This window comes from Neomonachus schauinslandi, chromosome 3 (assembly GCF_002201575.2).
Source record: "Neomonachus schauinslandi chromosome 3, ASM220157v2, whole genome shotgun sequence".
Lineage (NCBI taxonomy): Eukaryota > Metazoa > Chordata > Mammalia > Carnivora > Phocidae > Neomonachus > Neomonachus schauinslandi.
The window spans coordinates 31,893,722-31,902,913 of record NC_058405.1 but is presented as its reverse complement, the minus strand read 5'-3'; positions in this window follow the sequence as shown (position 1 = coordinate 31,902,913).

The window sequence follows — 9,192 nt, the reverse complement described above, 5'->3', positions numbered from 1 at the left end:
AGTCTTTTCACCAATGTACTAGATTTGTTAATACTTTTGTGATTTGTCTCTCTGTGTCCTTAAACTACTTTTTCTTAATGACTTGAAGTGTTTTATATGAGACATTAATCTTTGTTACGTGTTATGAATACTTAATTTTATTTCATCTTTATTATTTAATAATTATATTTAATATTTATTTAATAATATTTAATCATTATTTAAATTTTATTTAATATTTAATTTTTTTATTACATTCAATTAGCCAACATATAGTACATCATTAGTTTTTGATGTAGTGTTCAATGATTCATTAGTTGCATACTGCAATATTTATTGGATATAGAGATATTTTTCTATTTTGTTCTGTCAAGTTTATCAAACCTCTCTTTTGATTTCTTTTCTAGATGAGGAAAGTTCTTCATTTTTAGGTTATGTAAATAGTCTCTTATATAAAATCAGATATTGGAAACTGCACTGAGAGATCATATAGTCCAACATTTTGCAGTTAAGTTAGATTCTTAAGAGATTTTATTAATTTCTTATGATCACACTGTTATTATCTAGTATTGCCAGCACTTGAATCCAAGTCTTTTATTCCTCCAGCTATTAGAAAATTAAACAGGTCTCTTTACCTTCTGAAAGAGTGTTAATGAGATACACTGGCTGTCAGTAATTGAGGGAAAGTCTCCATGCTCACTTCCCATACTCTCTACCCCAATTCAGGCTATGCTTCCCAATTCTCTGGATGGTGCCTGATTCTTACAGACCTGAGCATGCCATGAAACATCACATGGTAAAGATAGAGTCTTTTGGTGGCCACTGAGTTGTGATGATAGCTACAAATGTGTGGATGTGAAATTTTGTGAATGACCAACACACCTTTCTCAAGTTGGGGAAAAAAAAAAAAAAAAGACAGCTTTGCTGGTAGATGCCAGATACTTACCTTAATTCTAATGGATTAAGGCAATAAAGGTAGAAAAAGCAAAAGACTGGTCAATAGAGAAAAGGGGAATTATAATGGAAGAATTACAGTAGTTCTTAGCGACCAGCAGAATTCTGATGTGTTTCCTTGGCCAACACATGCTCATTGGTCTGGCAACTACTTCTCTCAGATTCCAAATCACTTCACTTCCTTAAATTTGGCCTACAGGGAAATGTTTCCAAGTCTTCATCCCTCCCGTGAGGTTGACAATATTAAACACGCAGTTCTATTCTTGGGACACAGGGATTAATAGAGACCAACCTTCCTTGGTTGCTCTTGCCAACAAGCTACACGGTGAGTGCCAAGCAAAGACCGTGTGATATTTTAAAGGCAAGACAGACATTAAAACCAAGAACAGTCCCTATTTTTCAACATACACCTTTCCACCTAGCCAGGCAGCACTGGTGATTAAGATTTATTTGACCTGCATTGGAGCAACTCCTTCAGTGAAGGCTGAAGGAATGTGAAGAGAAAGGCGGCATGGCCAGTTACTGCTAAATCTTTTGCTCACTGAAATCATCTAATGAGGACCATATCGCTGTTTCAGTGCTCTGCTGAGAAGGCAGCTCAAAAGGTCAGGGCAGAGCCACTTCCCGCTTATCAGAATTAGCAACCATTGTCCAAGAACTTGACTTTAAAGTGCTCGATTATCCAGCCAGAGAGGGAAATTCTCCAAGAGATTATAGAGAGGGAAAGTGTTTTTATGTGACCTGGTTAAAAACCAAGGCAGAATGAAAGGCAGACACAAGGAAGCAAAAGGGCTGATCCCGCAATGAGATATTGGAAGGAAAGAAGGGGCCATGTAATAAATAATATTTTTAGATGAAACAGAATAAATCAGAAACTTTCTTATTCATTCTCTGTATTTGCTCTATATGGGGTAGTCTTAAACAGCTTAATCTCTGAACCAAACTAAAATTATTTTTCCCTCCTCCCCTCCCCCCACAAATACATTGGGGAAAAAAAATCCTACTCCGAACCATGGTTGCACATCCAATTATAGCATACACTACTTAGTGCTGTGATAGTAACCATTTTAAGGAGATGAAGATTCTCTTTGCTCAGTAGGGGAGGGATGAAAAGGTCTGGTTTTTCAGGAAAATATAGATTGCCAAATGAATGTGACTTGAAATAAAATCAGCTTTAACTCTGCTGGAAACCAGCCCTATGACCTCTTGCTTCCCAGCGTTCCACCACCACACCCACAGGCCTCCATTTCATGTTTCACCCTGGCGGGTCCCCAGGACACCAAGGCTACAGATCTCCCTCCCATTAGCTGCTGGAATCCAGAATATCCATGGCAACCGGTCTCTAACCTCAGGGAGAAGGCAGCAGAATTGAAAGGCTCCATTCTGTTTCTACATCTACAGCTCACTGAATTGACAGCTGGGTGGTTCCCTTAGTTCCATTAGATTAGGATGCACTTTCTCCCTGCCTTTGTGTCATCTTTTTACCTGTGTAGGTCTCAGCCAAGGTTAAGGAATTTTTCAAATGATTATTTCCCCTCTCTCCAGCTACTTCTGCACATATCCAGAAGCATATTCCTTACACATCCTGGCATTGCAGCATTTTTCTAAATAAAACAAAACATAGTTCTGCTATTGGGCTTTTTACCTTCCTACAAAAACATCCCACGTTTGTTGTGCATGTTGTGCAAATTACAATGGATATCTGATTTCAAACAAACCAAGTCCTTTGTGTGACAAGATCTTATAAAAACCAGCAGAGAGATAATAAATACATAGAATTTTATCATGAAATTAAGTTGTAGCATCAAATAACTATAATCAAGTTTAAGTGATTGTTTGTGCCACAGATATTTAGACGGGTAACAGATTGCACAGTGTTCTCGCTGTTTGCTGATGGAGCCTGAATAACTAATTTGCACTCCATGCCCTGTGGAATGGCAGCTGAGTCCCCGGTGGATGTGGGAAGAACTTAACAGAAGCAGACCATTTGGTCTGCAGAATCAAAACGAGGCAGAAATGTTATGTACGGTATGCAATCTAGAGTCATATGTTGCATCCATGGTTGCCTAATAACAGGATTGTAAAAGGAGGTCAATTTGCCAGTTAGCGCTGTTTAACCCTTTTGAGTATAGTGGGCCCTTTAATAAAGCCAATGAGAGCTAGAGATTTTCCTCCCAGGGGAATGTATATATTCGTAAAATGGGAAGTTATATGTGGCATCCCCTGTTGCTCAGTTTTGGCAGAAGACTCAAAGGATGAGTATATAGTTGGCATCAAGGACCCCTCACATCCTAAACGTAGAGGTCACTCCCCTCACATCCTAAATGTAGAGGTCACTCCCTAATCAGTACACCAAGATTTCTGAAGGGGTACAGGGCCACAGATGGTTTTAAGAAATTAATTTCTGAGATATATATACTTTTTCCCCCACAGAACCCCTTTTTCCTTTTTTCACAAGAACGGCAAATGTCCCATCCATCCCTAACTAAACTCTAGTGTATTATTTGGGTTGTGAGCAACTCCATGATCCCAAAGAGACAATATACATATCCGTATCTATTATGTCGCTGCTCATCAAACCCCAGGTTTGAGTCTCGTGACGTATTTTATATGATTTCAAGAATAAAAGGATGATAAATTCCAAATTTACTGATAACAGATTAATATTATATTTTTGAGTAAAAGGAATATACAGATAGAGTATTATATTTTCTTAAGCACTTATTCAGATTAAGAGAATTTTTTTAACTTCTGTCCCCAAAATTTTTTTTAATGATTTTATTTATTTATTTGAGAGAGAGAGAACGAGCAGTGGGGAGGGACAGAGGGAGAGAGAGAGAGAGAGAGAAGCAGGCTCTCAGCTGAGCAGGAAGCCTGATACGGGACTCGATCTGAGGACCCTGGGATCATGGACTGAGCTGAAGGCAAACGCTTAACTGACTGAGCCACCCAGGTGCCCCACTTCTGTCCCAAAATTACTGAGTACTCTATTTGATTTTTACTGCTTACTGTCATTCATTAACCTCTTCTCTCCTCTGTTACTCCCTGCTACCATGTAATTCTTTTATTTGGATTTACTTAATGGGATGGCATTATAGATGTCCCTGCAAATAATACCATTAAGGGTTGTAATAAATCTTTTGTAACTGCACTTACTCATGGCCATACTTTCTTTTACTGTCATTGCTGATTTCCACCAAACCCTTACTCTTCCTCAAAATTGGAAGAAGAAAGAGGAAGAAGAGGAAAAGGAAGAGGAGGAAAAGAAGAAAGGCCCCATCTCTCTTTAGAAAGCACATTTCTGATAAAAGTTTACTTTCATGGTTAGGATATATTTATCAAAATGTGTATTTTTTTATGCTTTAATCAACTAAGCATTAATAATTGTTATAATACACTTCAGAAGAAATGTTCTAAATAGTACCTTATGATCACACGAAATGAAAAAATTTGTATTTTTATTGAAGAAAAGTATGATGGGAATAAGACTGGAAAGTAGAAAACTTACTTAAATGAGGAAAAATTCTTTGGGTGAAGTAAAATGGAAAAAAAGAGTTCAAAGGGGAAAAAGAACAATGTAACATTTTCTGCTACTAAAAGGAGTTATTTGAGGAGGGGGGAAAGATGGCGGAGGAGTAGGGGACCCTATTTCAACTGGTCCCCGGAATTGAACTGGATGCCTACCAGACCACTCTGAGCACCCACGAAACCAGCCCGAGATGTAAGAAGATCTGGATCTCTACCAACAGAATATCGCAGGCGGTTGGTTTTGAGGTATGAAACGGAGAGCCATGATTCTGCGGGCAGATATCGGAGGATAAACGGCAGCGGGAGGGTGCCTGGCCGTGCGGATCCTACACCGCCGGTGAGTGACAGCCTCGCACACTGGGGACGGGGCACAGACTCGCAGACTGGTAGTGGCAGGGAAAGGACTTTAGGGCAGCCCCCGGGGTGGAAAACCAGACCGGAGGGGTCGCGCGCACATGAACCGCAGTCCCCCGGAAAGAAACCGGAGCAACGGTCTCGCGCACGCGAACTGCAGCCTCCGAGACGGAAACCCGGTGCGCCGGGTCGCGCTGGTGAACTGCAGTCCCCGGGGTGGAAACCCCAAGCGGCGGAGTCGCGCACGCCCGAACTGGGAGCGGCTGACGGTTTTAGAAGCACAAAGGGCAGAGATGTGACCCGACCTGGAGGCAGGACTGGAAGCGCTGCGGAGGGGTGCACAACCCAGGACGCTGCAGTTTATAGCAGCACGGACAGAAACGGAGATGGTGTGGCCTGGAGAGCTCACTGAAGAACAGACTGTGGTCTCTCTGCTCTGAGGCAGAGGGTTGGAAATGGTCTCTTCTGCTCTGACTCACGGAAGAGACACAGAAAGCCCCCAGGGAAAGGTGCCAGAGAACAAAAGCCCCAAAGACTGATTCCCACTGAGCCCATCTCCCGCCACAGGGGCGCAGGGCAACTCTGCCCAAACAGGGTTGCCTGAGTAACAGCACGCCAGGCCCCTCCCACAGAAGACAGGCTGAGAAAAAAAGAGGCCAACAACCCTAAGGTCCCAAGAAAACAAGTGCATCTTGCTTGGGTTCTGGTCAATAATTTGGACTCTATACGTTCCCTCAAACACCCATCAACAGAATGACTAGGAGGAGGAGCCCCAAAACAGAAAAGACTCAGAGATTATGACTTATGCTGCAGATTTACAAATGGATGCAGATATAACCAAGATGTCGGAGATGGAATTCAGGCTAGCAATTGTGAAGACAATGGCTAGAATGGAGAAATCAATTAATGGCAACATAGAGTCTCTAAGGGCAGAAATGAAAGCTGAATTGGCAGAACTTAAAAATGCTATCAATGAGATCCAATCCAATCTAGATAATCTAACAGCTAGGGTAACTGAGACAGAAGAGAGAATAAGCGATCTGGAAGACAGTATAATAGATAAAAAGGGAAAAGAGGAGGCCAGGGAAAAACAACTCAGAATCCATGAAAATAGAATCAGAGAAATAAGTGACACCATGAGGCGTTCCAATGTCAGAATAATTGGAATCCCGGAGGGAGTGGAGAGAGAGAGAGGGCTAGAAGATGTATTTGAGCAAATTGTAGCTGAGAACTTCCCTAATCTGGGGAATGAAACAAACATTCGAGTCCTAGAGGCAGAGAGGACCCCTCCTAAGATCAAGGAAAACAGGCCAACACCCCGGCATGTAATAGTAAAACTTGCAAATCTTAGAACCAAGGAAACCATCTTAAGGGCAGTGAGGGGGAAGAGATTCCTTACGTACAGAGGGAGGAACATCAGAATAACGTCAGACCTATCCACAGAGACCTGGCAAGCCAGAAAGGCCTGGCAAGACATATTCAGGGTACTAAATGAGAAGAACATGCAGCCAAGAATACTTTATCCGGCAAGGCTTTCATTTAGAATGGATGGAGAGATGCAGAGCTTCCACGACCGGCAGAAGTTGAAAGAATATGTGACCACTAAGCCGGCCCTGCAAGAAATATTAAGGGGGGTTCTATAAAAGGAGAAAGACCCCAAGAGTGATCTACAACAGAAATTTACAGGGACAATCTATAAAAACAACGTCTTCATAGGCAACATGATGACAATTAATTCATATCTTTCAATAATCACTCTCAAGGTGAATGGCCTAAACGCTCCTATAAAACAGCACAGGGTTGCAGATTGGATAAAAAGACAGGACCCATCCATATGCTGTCTATAAGAGACTCATTTTGAACCTAAAGAGACATCCAGACTGAAAGTGAAGGGATGGAGATCTATCTTCCATGCCAGCGGACCTCAAAAGAAAGCTGAGGTAGCAATTCTTATATCAGACAAATTAGATTTTAAACTAAAGTCTGTAATAAGAGACACAGAAGGACACTATATCATTCTTAAAGGGTCTATCCAACAAGAAGATCTAACAATTGTAAATATCTATGCCCCCAACATGGGAGCAGCCATCTACATAAGCCAACTGTTAACCAAAATAAAGAGTCATATTGATAACAATATGTTAATTGTAGGAGACCTCAATACTCCACTCTCAGCAATGGATAGATCATCTAAGCAGAAAATCAACAAGGAAACAAGAGCTTTGAATGATACACTGGACCAGATGGACCTCATAGATATTTATAGAACATTCCACCCTAAAACAACAGCATACTCATTCTTCTCGAGCGCACGTGGAACTTTCTCCAGAATAGACCATATACTGGGTCACAAATCAGGTCTCAACCGATACCAAAAGACTGAGATTATTCCCTGCATATTCTCAGACCACAATGCTCTAAAACTGGAACTCAATCACAAGAAAAAGTTTGGCAGAAATTCAAACACTTGGAAGCTAAAGAGTGCTCAAGAATGTTTGGGTCAACCAAGAAATCAAAGAAGAACTTAAACAATTCATGGAAATCAATGAGAAAGAAAATACATTGGCCCAAAAACTATGGGATACTGCAAAGGCAGTCCTAAGGGGGAAATACATAGCCATTCAAGCCTCACTCAAAAAAATAGAAAAATCCTGAATTCACCAACTAACTCTACACCTTAAAGAACTAGAGAAAAAGCAACAAACAATGCCTAAGCCACGCATTAGAAGAGAAATAATTAAAATTAGAGCAGAAATCAATGAATTAGAAACCAGAAACACAGTAGATCAGATCAATGAAGTTGGTTCTTTGAAAGAATTAATAAGATTGATAAACCACTGGCCAGACTTATCCAAAAGAAAAGAGAAAGGACCCAAATTAATAAAATTATGAATGAAAGGGGAGAGATCACGACTAACACCAAGGACATAGAAACAATTGTTAGAAATTATTATCAACAACTATATGCCAATAAACTGAGCAATCTGGATGAAATGGAGGGCTTCCTGGAAACCTATAAGCTGCCAAGACTGAAACAGGAAGAAATTGACAACCTGAATAGGCCAATAACCAGTAACGAGATTGAAGCAATGATCAAAAACCTCCCCAAAAACAAGAGTCCAGGGCCTGATGGATTCCCTGGGGAATTCTACCAAATATTCAAAGAAGAAATAATAACTATTCTACTGAAGCTGTTTCAAAAAATAGAAACAGAAGGAAAACTTCCAAACTCCTTCTATGAGGCCAGCATTACCTTAATCCCCAAACCAGGCAAAGACCCCATCAAAAAGGAGAATTTCAGACCAATATCCCTGATGAATATGGATTCCAAAATCCTCAACAAAATCCTAGCTAATAGGATCCAACAATACATTAAAAGGATCATCCACCACGACCAAGTGGGATTTATCCCCTGGATGCAAGGGTGGTTCAACATTCGCAAATCAATCAGTGTGATAGAACACATTAATACAAGGAAAGAGAAGAACCATATGGTCCTCTCAATTGATGCAGAAAAAGCATTTGACAAAATACAACATCCTTTCCTGATTAAAACTCTCCAGACTATAGGGATAGAGGGAACATTCCTCAAGCTCATAAAATCCATCTATGAAAAACCCACAGCGAATATCATCCTCAATGGGGAAAAGCTGAGAGCCTTTCCCTTAAGATCAGGAACACGTCAAGGGTGCCCACTCTCACCACTGTTGTTCAACATAGTACTAGAAGTCCTAGCAACAGCAATCAGACAACAAAAAGAAATAAAAGGTATTCAAATTGGCAAAGAAGAAGTCAAACCCTCTCTTTTCACAGACGACATGATACTTTATGTGGAAAACCCAAAAGACTCCACCCCCAAATTACTAGAACTCATACAGCAATTCAGTAATGTGGCAGGATACAAAATCAATGCACAGAAATCAGTTGCTTTCTTATACACTAACAACACAACTGTAGAAAGAGAAATTAGAGAATCAATTCCATTTACAATAGCACCAAAAACCATAAAATACCTCGGAATAAACCTAACCAAAGAGGTAAAGGATCTATACTCTAGGAACTACAAAACACTCATGAAAGAAATTGAAGAAGACACAAAAAGATGGAAAAATATTCCATGCTCATGGATCGGAAGAATAAACATTGTTAAAATGTCTATGCTACCCAGAGCAATCTATACCTTCAATGCCATCCCGATCAAAATTCCAATGACATTTTTCAAAGTGCCAGAACAAACAATCCTAAAATTTGTATGGAATCAGAAAAGATCCCGAATTACCAAGGAGATGTTGAAAAAGAAAAACAAAGCTGGGGGCATCACGTTGCCCGATTTCAAGCTATATTACAAAGCTGTGATCACCAAGACAGCATGGTACT